Raw genomic sequence first — 19,172 nt, 5'->3', positions numbered from 1 at the left:
ATGCTCTCCACCTGAGGCTGGAGTGGGGACGGAGTCTGCTGGCTTGGAGCAAGGGGAAATGGGGAGAGGAGGGGAGACAAGGGGAAGGGGAGGCAGGGGCCTGAGGCTATAAAGTGGAAAGAAGAGGGGGGTGCAGAGGCAGTGGGGGGGAACCGGGGTCAGCAGCTGTGACTCCAGCCCCAACCTGGGGTTGGGGATGAAACTGCAGCTGCAGGACCTGCTTCCCCCCAACCCTGCAACTGGTTTGTACTTGATTCCAAGATGAGGGGCTTTCCCCCCCCCCCATGTTGAATGACAGAAAAAAAACTCATCTTGGAATCAGGTAAATATGGTAAATTTAAAGCTTCCAAGTCCAGAAATATTTAAAGTGGCAGTTATGTTTCCATCACACTGTGTGTAGATGTACAATTTGAATCCCAGAGGTGAAACTCCGGTCCAGCTGCAGCCAGTAGTAAAATTCCTATCAACCTCAACAGGCCAAGACTGTACTCCAGATTTGTAATGCCAGTGCTGAAATCAGGTATTTTTACATCTCTAGACTGTGGTACTATGGCAACATTTTTTTCTTTTAAATTGTTATGTCTAGACTCTGAGTTTTTAAGAAGAGCTGACATTGTAATTGCTTTCAAGACAAAAGGATGAATTATGTAACTGTCAGGTATATGCAGGCACACTTTTAAAATAATTTACTAGTTTGTGATGGTAACAGAAAATTTAGAAAGTGGAGAACATTACTGCATATGAAGTTCCTACATTCTCTGGTAGATTTGAATAAAACTGTGTGTATCCTTTGCTAACATCTCTGAAGAGATTAGAGTCCCTAATTTTGATAACCTCTGAAGAGTTAATTTATTTTGATGATAGAAATATGGTGGAGTGCATAAGGCTAAAATTCAGGTTAAACTAGTACCATACAAATATATTTTTAAATGTCTCTTCTTGTGTATTTTTCTGTTAGGCATTGAAACCTATGATTTGCAGTCAAAACATTACTGAGGGTCTACTAGAGATCTTAGTTGGGACATGATAACAGCAAATTAGCAATGTAATCAAGGTTATAGTCAGTTATACAGAAAGAATGGAAGAAACATAGCATAATGTGTACAAGCAAAACTTAAAGGTTTGGACACTTGACTCAGGAGCCTTACATCCTGTTGGGAGAATTTGTTCACCCCAATTATCATTTTTCATTGCAGAACTAGAGTGGTGTAACTAGGGAGGGCGATAAGGGCAACTACCCAGGTGCTGGTAGGGGGTGGGGAAGGGGGAGGAGTGGCTGCAGTTGGCAGCCTGTAAAGGAGTAGGGCATAGGCAGTCTTGCCTAATGGCTAGACCACTGAGGGAAAGCAGGGCCCTGGGACTGAGTCAGAGTTGGACGGAAATCCAGTGACAGAATCTGCAACACAGACCAGGGGCAGGATCCGGGGATTAGATGCAGAGGACCAATCCAAGGACAATCCACAGGGCACAGTCCAAGAGTAGAGCTAATCCAGGGTCAGAAGTCAAAAAACAGGTTCACAGGAAAATTTAAAGCCAAAGTCCAGACATAAGCAAGAAGCAATGCAGGAACCAGGAGGCTTGCCACAGCAGAAGTGCTGACTGGCCTGCAGACACAGCTGGTAGTAAATGGATAGGTGGTGCTCCCAGCAGCCAGTCAGGATGCTTGCTGCTCCTAAACTGGGGCAGAGTTCATTAGCTGAGGTTTGGTGCAGGTGTGGCTGCTGAGGTATTTGGCTCAGGTTGGCCCTGCTCAGAGTCCTGGACTTGGCCCAGGCTGGTCTGTCTGATCAGAGTCCCTAACAGCCCTGCCTCTCCCTTCTCTATGGGGCCGTCTTCCACACAGCCCAGGTCCAGGCTCTTCTGGGAGCTCAAGATGGAAAGCTCTCACCAGTTCTGGAGCATGGATGTGGTTAGCCAGTTCTCAGGACTGTCATTTGAGACTGTATCCCTCCTAGTTCACTAGATAGAGGAGTTTTCCCTGGACTAACTTGGAGTCCAAAATCTCGCTGACAATGTATTCGTTGTGCCCTTCAACTATTATGGGTGGGGGAGATGGGGACTCACGGTCAGGAGAAAAGTCTTCAATATAGGGTTTGAGGAGGGAGTTATGATAAACCAGCTGCACCTTCAATATCACGGGCAAATTTTAAGTGTGATGGGGTTGATTTGTTCCATGACCTCCAAAGGACCAAGATATTGGTGGTCTAACTTGGCTGATGGCCTTGCAGTCTTAATATTTTTAGAAGACAGCCAAACCTAGTTGGGTTTAAGTACTATGGCTCCCACTCTCTGACCCAGCCCCAGTCTCTACTTTCCCTGCTTGCTAACCATTAAGCAAGACCACAGTTGCCCCAGTCTTTTACAGCTTCATTGTTATCACACCACTACCTGGGCCACCTGGCAGGATGGACCCCTCCTGGCCCATGGCTGCAATCGAGCACCAGGCTGCTCTGGTCCATATCCTATAAGCCCAGGTGAACCACCTGCATGAGCCTACTTCCCCCCAAAAATGTACCTGGGAACCCTCCTGCAGCAGGATGTGATCTTGCAAGGCTGTTCCCCCTTTGCCAGCCTGTGAACCCAAGATGCCTCTTCCCTATAGGTTTGATGAAGCACTGGGGAAGTTTTTGGGGCTTCATTAATCAGTGCAGACTCTTGTTTATGTTACAGCTCCAGACTCAGCCCACCAAGCAGGCCAAAACTGGACTCTTAATTAGCTTTCTAACAGGGAAGACCCTGCTCTGGGCATCTCCTATTGGAAACCTCTAGCCCCCTCCTCAATAACTATGAGGATTTTGTGGAAACCATGAAGGTCCTTTTTGGTAACTCTTACTCGAGGCACTCAGCAGAAATGACCCTTAACCGGGGGAGCAGTCTATGGTTACCTATACAGCTGAGTGCCAGTGCTTGGTGCTGGAAACCCAGTGGAATGAAGTGGCACAGCAGTACCATTTCTGCCAGGGACTGAGCAAGGAGGATAAAGATGAGCTTGCTCAAATCAAGTTCCCTCAGGATCTAGAGGCCTTTACTGATGTGTGCATTCATATTGACTTCTGGCTACTTGAACAGTGCCTAGAAAGGGGGTATTCATCTTAGGAACACCAGATCTCCATATCCCCTCAATCAGTAGCCTCAGGATATCATTGTCATCCTGAACCAACCCAAGTGGCAGAGGAGCAACCAGAACCCATGCCAGGGACACAACAAGAACCCACCTGGTCACCACAGAAGAAAGAGCAATGACAGACACAGGGTCAATGCTTACACTGTGGGGGTGTTAGTCATTTGGTAAATCGGTGTTCACTTAAGCACAGGATACCTGATTCAACCTCAGCAGTCTCTTCTGCAACCCTGTGCGAGACTGGGAGAATCAACCCTACAGTCATCCCTGCAGATTCACCTCCACCTTTCCCACCCAGCTGAAAGACCATGTGGAATGGGCAGTGGTGAATTCAGGAACCTCCGGCAATTTTATGCATGCACACCTTGCAAAAGCCCACCAAATCCTAGATCAGCACTGGGATCCACCTGACTTGGTGAAATCAAATGACAGACCCCTTCTGTCATTGGGACCCAATTCCTATGTCACCACTCCGCTCACAGAAACCATAAAGGGCCATTGGAGCAAACTTCAGTTCAGGCTTATCCAGTTCACTCACTACCCAGTTATCTTGGTTGCCCCTTGGCTCATCTTGCATGGCTTGCTCTGGCAAGCCAGAGCAATGTGCTTTAACTCCCCCCTACTGCAGGCAGAATTCCTGCTCTACTGGGAGCTGCACCCCTCTGCTGACAAGAGTACTGCATCCTTCTGCTGAGCCTCAAAAGTACCCTGGCTCCCCACTGGCATTCCTGTCACCACCTAAATGGGGGAAGCAAGTGCAATACCTGGCTACAGTGGTGATTCTTGAAAAGTACCAACACCTGGCAGATGTTTTTGATGAGAAAAAGGCAGACATGCTCCCACCTCATAGACCCTAGGATTGCCCCAGTGATCTGAAACTGAGGGCTGATGCTCCCTTTGGCCCCATTTATACTCTCTCACAGCCAGAGCTATGCACACTCTGGGAGTACATTCAGGAGCATTTAAACAAAGGGTTTATCTGCCCCTTAAATTCTTCAGCAGGATCCCCAATTTTTTTTGTCTCCAGGAAAGATGGGCTCCACCCTGTGGTGATTATAAAGCTCTAAACAGGATAACTATCTGCAACCATTATCCACTGCCCCAATGAATTAGCAGGTCCAACAAGCTAAGCTTTTTCCCTGATTAGACTTGTCTGGGGTCTATAATCTGGTCCAAATATGAGAAGGAGATGAATAGAAAACAGCTTTCCAGACCCAGTGTGGGTATTCTGAATAGTTGATAATGCCCTTCAGGCTCTGTAATGTCCCTGCTCCATTCCAACATTTTGTCAATGACATTTTTAGGGACATACTGGACCACTTTATTATAAAATAGCTGGATGACATTCTGATCTTCTCTAAGACCCAACCCATCACATACAACATGAGCTCTGAGTTTTGCAGAGGCTCCATGAGAACCAGTCGTATGCTAAGTTAGAGAATTGCAATCTTGCAAAACCATCAATTGAATTTGTAGGGTACATAATCTTCCCCAGAACCCTGACCATGGACCCCCACAATCACAAAGTGGGCTGCCACACAAGGTGTGAAGGGAGTCCAGCAGCTCCTGGGATTTACTAACTTTTATTAGTGGCCTCAGGTAAACTGATATTAAATACATTCGCATGTATGCTGAAACCAAGAAGCCTCAGACCAAACTAGTCAGTCTCCTCCAGCTCTTACCCACTCCCTCACTGCTTTGATCCATGGTTTCCATGGATTTTATTGAGGCCCTCCTACACTCTGAAGGTTGCTCTAATATTAAGGTGGTGGTTCACCTACTGACTTTGTCCCTGCCCATAGTATTCCTACTACTAGCAAGACTACGCATTTTTTCCTCAAACACATTTTCTGGTTCCACAGGTGCCCCACCCAGGTGATTATAGATCATGGCCCCAGTTCATCTTATGTTTCTCGTACAAATTCTGCAAGGCTCTAGGTATGCAACCCTTTCGTTCATCAGCATACCACCCCCAAACCAATGGACAAACAAAGCAGGCAAACCAAACCCTTCAACAGTATCACAGAAAGTTCCTTAACTACCACCAAGATAACTGGGCAACTCTGCTCCCTTGGTGGAGTTTGCTTATAATAATGCCTCCATTGAACCCACATGCCAGACTCCATTTTTGCTAATTATGCTTTCCACTCCTAGTTTCATCCAGCACTCTCTGCCTTCCCTCAAGTTCTGGCTATAGAAAACCTCATCACACACCTTCAGCAGGTACAACAAGAACTGAAAGACCATCTACACACTGCCAATGCTGCATATAGCCACCAGGCTGAACAACACCACCACCCTGACACAGCTGCATGATAGCAGCAGCAACTGGAGTCACCACTTACACTCTGCCCTGGGTCCCCAGCCATGTCCCTACACTCCTGAAACTAGAGGTATCGCTGGTCAATCACATACATTTTTCAAGGCTTTAATTTACTTCTGGATAGTAATAAAAATGAAGATTTTAAAGTATACTCTACATCAATGGTTCTCAACCTTTTAAAACTCATGGCATCCCTCAAAAAATGCTAGGTCTTAATTTTCACTCATTTTTTGACAAAGGAAAAATAGCAGTTCAGTTATGTTGGAAAGACCATAACAGGTCAGAATGCTTTTGACACTATGAATTCCTACTTGAAATCTCTGGCTTTATCTTGTAAATCATGCATAGGTCTTTTTTACACCTAACAGGGCTAATATTGCATGGCAACCTTATAAGCATCTCCTAGCATTCGGGTGTGTCCCAGCATCCTGGCTGAGAATCACTGTTCTAGACACAAGAGAGGAGGAATGTTATTCTGAATGTAAACAGAATTGGGGGCATTCAAATGCTGAAGTATAAACCCTAGTGGCAGTCAATCTTAGGAAAAGGCTTAACTGGAATGCATGTTGCATTATCCTCACTTATGTTAGTGATAAAATTAAACTTTGGGTACAGTTTAATACAACATGTATTTCACTTTTAGCTTAAATAAAATGGGGATTCCATCAGCCAGGTTCATACAAACTTCACTACAATTACACACACACACACAAATCTATGCTTAAAAATAAAGCAGAAAACTTTTAAAGGTTGTTGAATCAAATAGCCAAAGTTAGCAAATGTTAAAATTATGTCCTGTGCACTCATGGTCTCTGTCAGTTCTTGACAAAACTCAAAATCAAGCTCCTTCCCCTGGTTTGGTGATCTGTAGTATATAGCTAGTTAGGTCTCACACCCTGCCCTCTAACTTGACACGCACCAGATCAACACTCAGGATCTCAGTATTGCACTGTTAGACAGGAGGGCATGATACAAAATTATATACACACATACAAGGTACATATACATCACTATGAGTTCAGATACACATACACACAAACACACACTTCTGTGGCTGTATGTGAACAATAGGTGGTGTTTGGGGTAACTTGGTGCTCAGGGTTACTTCAGATCACGGTGCCCTGGGGGTTACTTGGGGTTACTTGGTGTTAATGTGCCCTGGGGTTACTCAGAGTCACCTGGCGCCAGGGTGGAAGTGAGGGAAAAAGCCCGATAGCAAGGAGGAGACAGCTGGCAGAAAGCTGGGAGATCAGGAGGCAGGTAAGTGGTGGCAAGGGGGAGACAGCCGGAAAACAGAGGCAAAAAGCTGGGAGACTGGGGCTGAAAGGAGGGGCAGAAAGCTGGGAGATCAGGGCTGGAAACTGAGAGGCAGAAAGAACTGAGGGAGAAAGCCAGGAAATCAAGGAGGAGGGCCAAGAGGTCAATAAGACAAAACCCAACTTGGGATTTCAAAATAACAGTTTTATTAATCAGGCAGCACACTATACAGCCCCATGAAATTATTGGTTCCCACACACACACATACACTTTCTCTCTCACATACACACAATGGCAGCAGGAGAGGAAAGGCTTGGAGTCAAGATGTGCAGGAACAAAGTCCAGGTCCTTTGCTTGGGGAAGGAAGATGGGCAATAGCTACCTATCCTGGGCTGTGAGTTGATCCTTCATGACCAGTTGGGGTTTTCTCCAGCAAGGTGTTGTCCAGACGGGGTTGCCAGCAGGGCCTCTCGGTGGATAGGTGATGTGGCATAGTGCTAGTCCAGATGGAGAGGGCATCCCAAAGAGGTCACACTCTACTACCCCTTTTATAAGGGTGGGCTACCTGTGTCTCCTATGGGAAGGACATGTCCAGGCAAGACGAGTCCTGCTCAGATGCATATGTGCAGATCTAGGTGTCCTCATTGTCTGGTGGGGTACAATGGTGGGGTTGCTGGTTTCTGTAGGGTCTTTGTCTTCCAAATGTTGGGATCCTGTAGGTTCTTTATCTTTCAAATGCTGGATTTTGTCTCTTGCCCTGGGTGAGGTCTGTGGTTCCTGGGTGAGCCAATGCAAGGCAATGGTTGGGTCATTGAGCTGATGGTCCAGTTGTTACTGATCATTCAGTAGAGGCCTGCTACCATTATGCCTCAAGCACCCTCATTCATTCCCATTCATTCAGGAACCAATTTACATGAGACTGGTTAGACATGAGTCACAGTTACAACATGCTATACAACAGGTTATACCCGGGCAGGGGACACAAGATGGAGGCTTAACATACAAAATTGAAACTTGACATTACTTTACAGACACAGGCCTAAATCACATAATATTAATATGGAACAGTAAAAATCAATGCAAAAATGATAGGAATACAATATAATACAATATAAAACAGTAAAAATCAATACAAACATAACAGAACACTATTTACAATATAAAAAGGGGCTTATTACAATAATAGCATACAAGAACTTAGCTTACCTAGGACTACTTATCATTACTTATAAGCGAAAGAGAGGGCAGAGAGAAAGTCAGAAATGGTTGGGGAATGGGAGAGAATGTATTTTTACATTTTTTTTTAAAAGAAAAACCTGAGGGTTTTGCTATACTCAGACCCCGGCTGCAGCCCCGCCTGCCCCCTTGCTGCTGCCCACTGCCCAACCACAAGTCCCCCAGTGGGCTTGGGATGAGATGCAGCAGTGCCTCCAACAGACAGGTCCTCCTGTCCTGGTACCCAGCCTGGGATCCCTGCCAGCCATCCCCGCTGCCTGGGCCATATCCAGCCACTTGCCCCAACTCCATGGGGACTCAGAGCAAGAGCTGCCTGCAGCGTGGCCAGCACCATGTGTGGACCCTCCTGGCCTGGCCCACTAGCTACAGGAAGGGGAGTTGGCTGCAGCAGCAGAGCAGCAAATGCCTTTGCCCCTGGGAGAGCCCCCCGCATCTACCGGCCTTGCCTGGGCTCCACCCCTAGGTACTGGCACCCCACTGCCCTCCACCCCAGGATGGCACACAGAGCACACTGTAGGGGGAAGAATGTGCTTTATTGGGGGTGAGTGGGGCGGTTGGTAGAAGGGTTCTGGGGGTTGAGGGAGAGGGGCTCTGTGGTTCAGGGGTGGGGATGGAGCCTGCTGTGGGAAAGGGAGGGGAAAAGGACTCTTGTTCAGGAGGGAGGGTGGAGGGGATCTGTTTTTGTGGAGGGAAATAAGGTGGTTTTCTGAAAACTATCTGCAGTGAGTGTGGTGCTGGAGGTGTGCAGTGTGGTTGGGGGTCCGAGACCAGCCATCCAGGTAGCCTACAGCAAGGAATTTAGGAGGAGGTGGTCTGCCAGTGCCTCTTGCACCCGGTGTCATGGCCCCCATTGGCATCTGTGCGGATCACCCAGGACCTCAGTTGTGGGGGGGGAAGGGGGAATCACTGTCACTGCAGATGATAGGCATCCTCAGCCCACTGCACCTCCTCCACTCAGGCTTTGCAGAAGAGCTTCCCCAAGGCTTTACATCTGTTATACAGTACACAGGCTGCAATGATGACCTGGGTGATGATGGCCTCCATGACTGATCCAGGCAGTGAGAGTGTACCAGTGTCCCTTCAGACGGCTGAAAGCACATACCACCAGTGCCTGGGTCTGACCCAGACACCTGTTAAAGTATACCTGGCAGGGGTCCAGCTAGCTGGTATAGAGATGCTTGAGCCAGGGGAGCAGTAGGTTGGCAGGGTGCCTGATGAGGAGGGGCAGGACCACCATCTTGCCCAGCTGGAGGTACAGCACCCCTGGCATGAAGCACCAGCATTCTCCACCAGGACTGGAAGGGCAGAGTTGCAAAAGATGTGGGAGTTATGTGCACTGCCCGCCCAGCCAGCCCTCACATCAGTGAAGGCACCACAGTGGTCGACAATAGCCTGGAGCATGATGGAGTGAAAGCCCCCTGACTGTAGTAGGGGCAGTTGCTGTGGGTCAGGCAGGTGACAGGGATGTGGGTCCTGTCCAGGGCCTCAATGCACTGGAGGAAGTCCAGGCCAGACAACGCTACCACTATCTCTGGGGGTCATGCATGTGGAGCACGGTGTGCCCCAGCCCTTTGCTCACACTGAAGAGGTGGTCAGCCTAACACAGGCTGATGGGTATAGCCAGCTTGAGTGGGGTGGTAGCGTGGCAGGTTTCAATGGAGAGGAGCAGTCGCATGGTGGTGGCCTCCTGCTCCAGCTCTGTGTGGACAGAGCTGCTCAAGGAGCTCTTGGAAGGTGGCCCCAGCCATCTAGAATGACTCTACCCACTGCTCATCATCCCAGGTGTGCTGGACGATTATCCCTGCCAGGGTCCGGGCAGCAGCAGTGCAGTGGCAGGGGCCCTCAGATGGCACAGTGAGCCTGGCCACATGGCCCCACAGCACAGGGGAAGCAGGCAGGGCTGAAACTGGCCTGGGCCAAGCAGCATAAAAATAGCCCCTGGCTGCAACTGTGGCCAGAGCCTCCAGCTCCCCCTGGCGGCTGCAGGGATGCAGTGCAGGACCAGAGGAGGCTGAGAGCAGGCTACTCTCGTGAGTGGCAAATCTGCTCCCAAATGCCCACATGCATACATGCCTGTTCCGGGTGGATTTACTCTGCAGTAAATTACTGCAAAATAAACCCATATAGCACTAATTACATGTGTAGATGCACCGTGTATGTTCCAGTTTTTTATTACATATATATTTGCATAGAATCCCTATCACATTCAATGCACAGGTAAAAGTTAAAAAACAGATCATTTAAAAAGCATTAATTGGACCCAAAAGTCAGTGACTCAAAAGCTTGGTGCTTAGGGCTCACTTTGTTACAGTTACTGCTCCAAATTAAGATTTTAATTTTATAGAACATAGAACAACTGAATCAAGGTAAACTGCAACCCATCCTTACAGGACAGGGATTAGGACACACTTGTGGGAGGTGAGAGATCTGGTTCACATCCTGGTCCAAATTAGGCAAAGGAAGGACTTGTACTTCCTAACCACTAGACTCTTGGGTATAGGGAGAGGTGACAACAACCTCCTCCATGAAGAGAATGGTGTCCAAATCGCTTTATAAAACTTCCTTGAAAAAATAAGAAATGATTTATCACAAAAATACTCTCATGAATATGTCTGATATTCCCAATATGTTTTCATTCTTTGTGTGGGCCAAAACTACTCACAGCATCCTACTCATATTCACAAACACTTTTGGACAATGCAAAACCACATTTTTTTGGCAAATGAATTGTTTGCTAAAAAGAATTCTTCCGATTCTACCTTTAAATACGCCATTAAAATCTACTCCAGTAAGTCGCAAGAAATTACCTAGCAGCTTTCTTTAGGGTACCACCACCCATTAAGAAGACAGAGAAACAGCAGAATCTTGCTATCGTGATACCGGTAATAACTATATAGTTAAAAATAATTCAAGACAGGTTTTCATCTGGATTTAATACATACAAGAGTAGTTGCCACCATGTTAAACCCTCCCATCATTTGCATAAATGGCTAAGGGCTATTTCTTAGTATCCTGTCCAAGGTAGATCAGAGGAAGTCAAATCGGAATTAGATTTTTCCCTATTCCAGCTACTGCTCCAGTAATTACATATGATACAACAGGAACAACAGGAAAAGAGAGGAGCAAAAAAATATGTATTTATGTTTGTGCCCAACAAAACTGTAAGCTAAGTATTTGAAGGCATAAAAATTATGAGCCAAGCTTTAAAAAAATAATTAAAATATTGCAAAGAAAAAAAGTTCTTTAATAATGCAAATGTATTGGTGAAGTACAATAAGCTAATGCATCAAGCCAAAAATGAGTATTTACTTCCTTTAAATATGTAAAGATTTTTTTTCTGTCTTCCCTCAAATGCTGGTAGTTACATATTCTTGCAGCCTACTCAGATCCAAGACTTACTGTATTCATCCTCCATATGTCAGAGAATTCTTGGGATCTGATCCCAGTCTCAAGTGCACTTTACACCATGTGTGTCAAAAAACAGTGAAAACATTCAGAGCATCAATCCTTAGATATTTTTCATCTGAGATCCAGCTGGAAGGTCCTTAATGCAGTGCCTTGTGCTACCCTCCACTTACAGTTCAGAAGCAGCTTTAGCCGTTGAGAATCCCAGTGAAAATATATTCAGATGTTTCCATGGCAAGCTCCCTTTGGCCACTACGCTGTCTCGTAGTCATAAAAGATATTCCCAAGCAATGCCTCCCCTCCTTGCCATGAGGGCTGGGAGGTGCAGCTAAGCAGAGACACAAACCATTATGAGCTGCTGTGGAGGCCACTTGAGCAGAAAGCAACAGACTCAGATGATACCATCTGGGCATTTCATAAGGTTTTAAACAGGCATTTTCTGACCTATACTGGCTGGCTGCTCCAAACTGCCCTTATCCACTCCACAAAAGTTCATCTCAGTCTCATTCTACATCTCCGTCTCACATGCTTCTCCTCCTTCACCTGCCTTGAGTGCTTTGGCACTTTCCCCTGCCCTTGTCTGTCCTTGTAGCCATTCGTTACTAAACACACTCTAAACACTGGAACTTCTGCTTGCTGCCATCACATTATCATTCCACTTGTGTACTCTATCCCTCCCTGCACCGGGGGATCCTATTCAGACTGTAAACTCTTCAAGGCAGGAACTGACTACTCCCCTGTTTCTGTACTGTGATAAACAACAAACATGATTAACAACCCCAAGATACCTGTTGAGAAGAGTTTCTCAGAGCCACTTCAGTGCCAGAGCAGTTAAAATATACATTTATAGAAATAATGTACTTTTACACATAACACTTATTAAAAAATCTCAAACACAAACAGCATGTGTTGAAAATTACAAGGAAAAAACTCATTACATTCATTCAACCCAAAAGAACTTTATGAGAGACAATGACTAAGGGACTACAGCTGAATCCAGTTATACAAAAATGTCTCAGCCAATTCTCACTATAATGAATGAGCTGTACACCAACATCACTGATATATGGCAGTTCTGGAAATAGTATTTGTTAACTATGAGAGGGCAGCCAACAGAAGACAATTAAACCAGAGACATTGGTTTAATTTAATCAGAACATCTAAAAAAATAAATCAGCTTGGACATTTTGTCTCCAGTTCCCGATCAATTTGCAATTTGGGACAAAGAAGGAATTTTCAACGTTAAAAAATTATAATTGCAAGAACTGCAAAGTTCTTTGACCTGAATGATTCTAATCAGAGAGATGTTCATTGTGTTGAATTAGACTTCTGTTTGTTTTTTTTAAACTTTGACTTTCTGGATGCTAGTAAAAATGCCAGACAGTCCTTTGTTTACTCTTTGATGTGGATTATGTGACAACTTGCCTCTTCAATCAGCACTGTCAGTCTACATGTTAACATCAGAGTAAAAGGTTTTACCAATGGTGTCTCTTCCCAAATTCCCTTTCACAGTCAGGTGTTAGTGAGACTATGCAGTCAGTCACATAAAGCCACTTCAAGCTTCAGACAGACCCCTTCATTCTTGGTGGATTTTCTTAGTAGTTACCACTCCTAGGAGTGAAACCTCTCAGACTGGGGATGACAGATTCTTGAAAAGAAAAAAAAAGATAGCTACTGATTCAACAGTATGTGGAAAACCTGTCTGAAATTCAGTGGGCCTGCAGACTAGGAAACTAATAGAACACAGGTTTGGAAATCAAGTCTAAGTCTGTCTCAACTGTTGTGCTTGATCAAGAGCCACCATTTGGTTGGCATTTACTTTGCACTAAGAAATACATTGTGCCTAATTCATGATTGGTAGTACTTTGCTCTGCAGGCAGTTCTGGTGAAATCATTTGGACAATTCAGCAAATTAAGTTTACTCTTCAATGTGAATAACAGTGGTAGAATACAGCCACGTGGAAAGAGTGTGGAATGGGAGAAGGCACTAGACTAGAAAGGAATACAGGGACCCCCATCCGACGGAGTGTTCTGACTGACAGCGCTTACTGCTCATATTCTCAGACAACAGCCCAGCTTCAAAATACTTGAGTAAAGGAAGGTCAAACACATTTTTCTAAAAGTGATTTTCTCAAGTGGAAGGAATATTAGGAAAACTATTTGGAATATCCACACAGTGTGCTGATATAAAAAACTCCTTTCTAATTTGGTTCCTAATCCTACAAAAATTTACTCATGCACAACTTCCCATCAAATTCAATGAGACTACACATACACTATGTACAGCTAAAGATGTGCACCAGGGTTTGCTGGATCAAGAATAAATTATCTCATCTCTTTTATTGTTTTGCATCATTTCCTTTCATTCGGAATGGGCAGCATTGATCAACTGAGGCAGGAAATGACAAACTGCTGACCAAAACCTGGGGTCTAAGCCTGTAGTTAATGAAGTCATTGGGAACAGTAACAAGCTTTTGCATCGCACCTCTGGAGAGTATTTGGATCATTAGAATTTTACTAGGACAATTGATGAGACAGAATAAACATATAGGATAGTCAAGAAGAAAAGCAACTGAACAAATTACAATGAAATAATGCTTAAAGTGTGCTTGTTTTTTTAAAAACCCCAGACTTTTAAATACAGAATAGATATCTCTAAGCCATGATGCAATTGTTTTGCATGTGAAAACTAATTTGAAAGTATTATTTTGTAAAAAAAAAAAATAGTAAAAGGAGCAATAATGGAACTGAGAGAAGCCCTGCTCCTGATTGATTACACCTCATTAAATTATTAAATATTTCAAAGCCTTGCTGAGTTTCAGCCCCTCTTTTTCATTATATTATATTCTATATAAGGTTTTTTTTAAGTATGCATATAGCCGCTTATTTCCAAAATTCTCTAATTCTTCGGTTTCTGGGATCACATCTGCAGAAAATGTATCCCATATGTCAACATGTCCTATATCAGAAATCCTTGTTTCCCAGATTTGATTTTTTAAATTTATTTCATGAATACTGTAAAAATCAGACTATTTAGAAGATGCCCACTAGAAATGGCACTTTAAATTCTTCTCATTATAAATGTATACTCTCAGTTTCTATACCATTTGGCTATGGCAACATTAACTCACTGCCCCTTTTCCATGTTTTAACATGAACCCACCCATCTCATATAATCTTTAATTTTCATTGTGAAGATAAATAACTATCATATTTGCTCAAATCCAAAATAAGTTCCCCCATCCCCAGTCAAGGCAAAGGGGAAAAAAGCTCATTTTGTATTCAATTACCAACCTAAGGCAGACAGCAGTTCAGCTCCAGATTTGGCCTCAGGCTGAAGCTAGAACTGCCCCTCTACCTTCCCCAAACCAGGATGGCTTGTCTGGCAGGGGAAGGGGCTTGGCAGGGAGTGTGGGGGATACTGTACAGCCTGTCCCCTGCTCAGCTGCTCTTTCCCCTCCTTACTTTCTGTTCCAGCTCCCATTCCTTCAGCCTTGACCCAATCTACCTGGGAGCTGCTGCCACTTCTTCCTAACTGCTGACTACCCCAGAGCCATATCAGTGCTGCAGCAGAAGGTAAACAGCAGGGGCAGGTGGGGCTGGCATGTAGGGGCAGGGGGAGACACAGGCATAAGGGATGAAAGTGGGGAGCATGCTGCAGGAAGGGTAGAGGTTGGGAGGCAGGCAGCAGGGGGCACATGGCAGGGGGGCAAAGGCAATAGAGATCTGACCCCTCAACCCCCGCCACTGCTTTCCCCACCACAGCAGCTGGGGAGTGGATGAATTTAAGGTTACCTTCCACTGATTAGATTTTCTACATAGAAAATTAGAACTCATTTCTAATTTTCCATGTATAGAATCTAAGAACTGGGGGAGAAAGTTGTCATCTTATCTACAAGGTCATCTTGGATTTGGGTAAATATAGTGAGCTGTCTTTTGTAGGGAACCAGTATTCAGCTAAAAACACTGCAATGAGAAGGATTACAATTCTTTAAACAGGCAGGCATCAATGTTCATTTTTTCAAGAGAAGTATTTAAACTTATTCCTCATAATATGCTCTATGTTGAAACCAATAATTAAATGTTATTTATATGGTTATTAGAGAATAATCGTACGTATATGACCCCTAAGTGAGAGAACCTTGTTATATATTGATGATTGTGTGCTGTGTTGGGAGTAAATCACAGATTTTGTCTTTTTATTGTAGATTTGACCTATAATGTAAAGCTAAAATTTTGCATCTTTCCTCATCAGTATTTCTTAGATTAATTATCCAAGTGTTCCTCATATACACAAGCACCAAAGTGAGTGATTTATAAAACTATGAATTCCTCTTAAGCTAGTTGGAGAAATGAAGGGCATTGAGGTTAGCAGTTTCATTTATCAGAACGCAGTCTAGAACATACGCATAAATATGTTTTTCAGTTAGCTGCATGCAAAAAATTATATCTGTTTCATTATTACAAGCTGCCTCCCATGAGATGAGTTATGTTATCTTGGGCAGCTGTATTTTGTACAAATGCATTTTTGATCATAGCTGAGATTAGAGTATTAGTGACAAAATATGATATAAGGAAAGTGACCTTATCCTTCTCACTAACAACATATTAGTGAGAGAACTTCTAAACAGGCAAAACCAATTATGTTTTTGTGATGGTAAATATAGTCTGCCTACTAGTTTTACAGCATGTTGAGTTCTGGTGAAATGACTTAATTCCAGTTCTACCATCTATTTGAAAAAATCCCTCATAAGCACAATTACTAGAAGGCTGAAAAATCTGCATGTTTATGAACAAGGGATTGATGCTTAAAATAAAATCTCTTTATTGACCACAAGCTGCTTTCTGTGATTGAAAATCTCAAACTAGATCATGTTGAAATGAAGATCTCAGCAAGTGAAGTGCAGCATCGGTAACATTTCTAATACCCAAGGCCTCTTCAAGAACAGACTGCTACCCATTTAAACTTAGGTTTATCATGGACAAACGGAGTTTGGATACTGTCAAGAGCCCACTCAAATGAATAACCCCATTGGCTGCATCCACACAAGCATGCAGTTGCATTTTGTGGTGCCTCAGGTTTTTGAGATGCTGCAAAAACACACCTGTGCACATGATTTGGTTCAGAGCCAAATTTAGATACCAGGAAATCATGGTATCAAAAAGAAGTGTGCAGACAAAAAGCTGGGTGACACATGGCAACAACATGCACCACCTGAAACTGGAGCGTGGATGGCCAGGGTCATGCTCCGGCTGTTGACCAGGCTCCATGTACCCAGATTGCCACTGCTGGAGCCCCAGGTAAGGTTGCTGGGGCCAGCCCAGGTGTTGGCCCCAGCCTCCCTGGCCCCACCCAGAGCATTTTTCCCTGTGCTAACTCCACATGTAGGGGCATGTGCCAAGGAAAATTATGTCCCTTCTTTTTTCCCCATGGCAACCGCACACCCCTGCTCATGGGGATGTGGCCACTGACTTCAACCATTGGTATTCCTTAACTGAGTAAAGAAAGCTAATGTTAGCCCAGGAACCACAGTTGGCTTTCTCCGCCATCCCTTGAGAATGGTATAATTTTAGCCATAAAACAGAAATACAATACAATAACAGGTCTCTAACTCTACAGAAACTCATTACCATATTTTTCTCTTTTAAATATGCATCTAAGTCTAACGGGCAAATTATGTGGCTCCAAAGAACATCTTAAAGAGAATAAAAAATGTTTATAATGCTTCTAGATCAATCCAAGTTCTGCATTTCTAGCAGTAATATGCTGTTTTAATCTAAAACGTATCACCTACACCATTAAAGATAAGAAAGATAAAAGGCCAATGGAGAACTAATAATAGAGGAGTACCTGACACTGAGGTAGCCTGGTTGATTAGAGCTAAGGGGAAAATACTGCAGGAGGTATTACCATTTACATAAATTAGTGTCTACACAGATTATGTTCAGATAAAACTTCAGATTTTTATGTGTATAATGGTTTGGGGGAATAGGAGCAATTCCATTTTTCATACATTACAAGGGAAAGTATCAGATCAATTAAAAATATATTTTCAATCATAGCAGTTTTTTTTTAAAAAACATGGTATGATTCACATATCAGTTGTTTGCTTTATGTATTAATTTTCTCAGGGAAGCATTCAGGCAATTATTTATAAATACTAATTTTGTAGCTAGAAAGTATTACATATACCACCAACAGCATTACATTGAATTTGATCAATTAACTGCCGGACACACTTTTAACAATTCAAGTCCTAATCCTCCCATCAACTGAAATGCGGTAGAAACACCATATTCCCACCAAATAATGAGGGGGCAGAGAGGAGCTGGGAGTGGGATTTAACAGCTCTGTGTGAGCTCAGCATCAGCTCCTGTTGCAGTAGAATGGTAAATAGAGAAAAAATTTTCATGAACCAGGGAAGTGACAGGATCATGGTGGAGGACAATACATTGTCCACTACTACTTGGCCATGATTCTTTTGGCTACATATGGCCAACTCCCAGGATCCTTAACATTCTGGTTTATTAGACAGAATGTGCAAAAGTAATACAGTCAAAAAACAGAAATACAAACCTTCAAATTATGAGGGGTACTGTCTCTTAAATACCACCCCCACCCTCGCCCACACACACACACGCACGCACATGCACACACGCACACATGTAGCAGCTGCAATAGAGTACCGGTGTCAGGTATACCTATCCTATGCATTGGAGTCGGCTGTTGATGGCGAGTCAAGGTTTCCTTCAAGTGGTGTTGTTTCCAGAAGGGGGTCGCCAGATGGTCCTTCTGGCTGGATGGGTAGAGTGCTGGTCAGGTCAAGAGGGCACCACCAAGGGTCACTCTTCACTGCCTCTTATCCTCCTCTGGCAGATTTCCATGCCCCCCCAAGTTTTCAGATTTGCCCAATCCAGGAGTCCCTGACTCTCGTGGGAAATCCCCTGGATAATTGCCAGGGGACAGGTGTCAGTCCCCGGGGTCATATCCACTGGTGTGTGAAGTTCCAAGTGTCCATTGGTGCTTTTGATTAATTTAGATTTTTGGCATTGTCCGGGCTCTGAAAGCAGCTGATTGGGAGGTATTCAGTCCCAATAGCCGGCCTCCAGCATTGATTAACTCAAACCAGGACTTCTGTTCCTTTAACAATGAAGTTTCAGGGAGTTCCTGGCTCTGTATTGATCCTTTCCTATTGTTAGTCTACAATTTCATAGGTGTTAATCCTTGCTCATTAACTCATTACTGTAGCTAGCTACCGTCCTTTAGGGCTGTGCAAAGTTTCGAATGCTGATTTGATTCGGAGGAGATTCAGCCCAATTCGGTGGCCAAATTTCCAAATCCAGATCAAATCAGGAGACCAATTACAAGGTCCAAATTGATTTGAAGCTCTCCAAATCTATTTGGAAAAGATTCAGAGAGCTTTGGTGATTCAAGCAGTCCCCACTCGCTGCAGCAGCGAGCTGGACCCGGACTCCGTAGTGGTAAGTAGAGGGCAGGGGAGTGGGGACTGGAGGAGAGGGGAGGGGGCCAGGGGGGAACCCCTGCCAGGCCCCATCCCCTGCCTACTCCCCCAGTCCTCCTGAGTGCCCCCCAACCTCTGCCCGCTCTCTCAGCCCTTCCCCCATGGCTGCTCTGCCTGCCCAACCTCCCAGCTCTTCATTAAAAAAAAAAAAAAAAGCCCCCACTTACTGCCTGCTGCAGCAACCTCAGGGCTTCTGGAGGCTTGTGGCAGAGCTCCCCACACAGCAGGGGGCAGCGGGCGGCAGCGGGGATAGCCCCTCACCTGGCAGGAGCTGGTGAGTGGGGGGGGTTGAAAGGGCTGGGACCTG

The sequence above is a fragment of the Gavialis gangeticus genome, unplaced genomic scaffold (genome assembly GCF_001723915.1).
Source record: "Gavialis gangeticus isolate Ggan-Ray unplaced genomic scaffold, GavGan_comp1, whole genome shotgun sequence".
Lineage (NCBI taxonomy): Eukaryota > Metazoa > Chordata > Crocodylia > Gavialidae > Gavialis > Gavialis gangeticus.
This window is presented reverse-complemented; position numbering follows the sequence as displayed.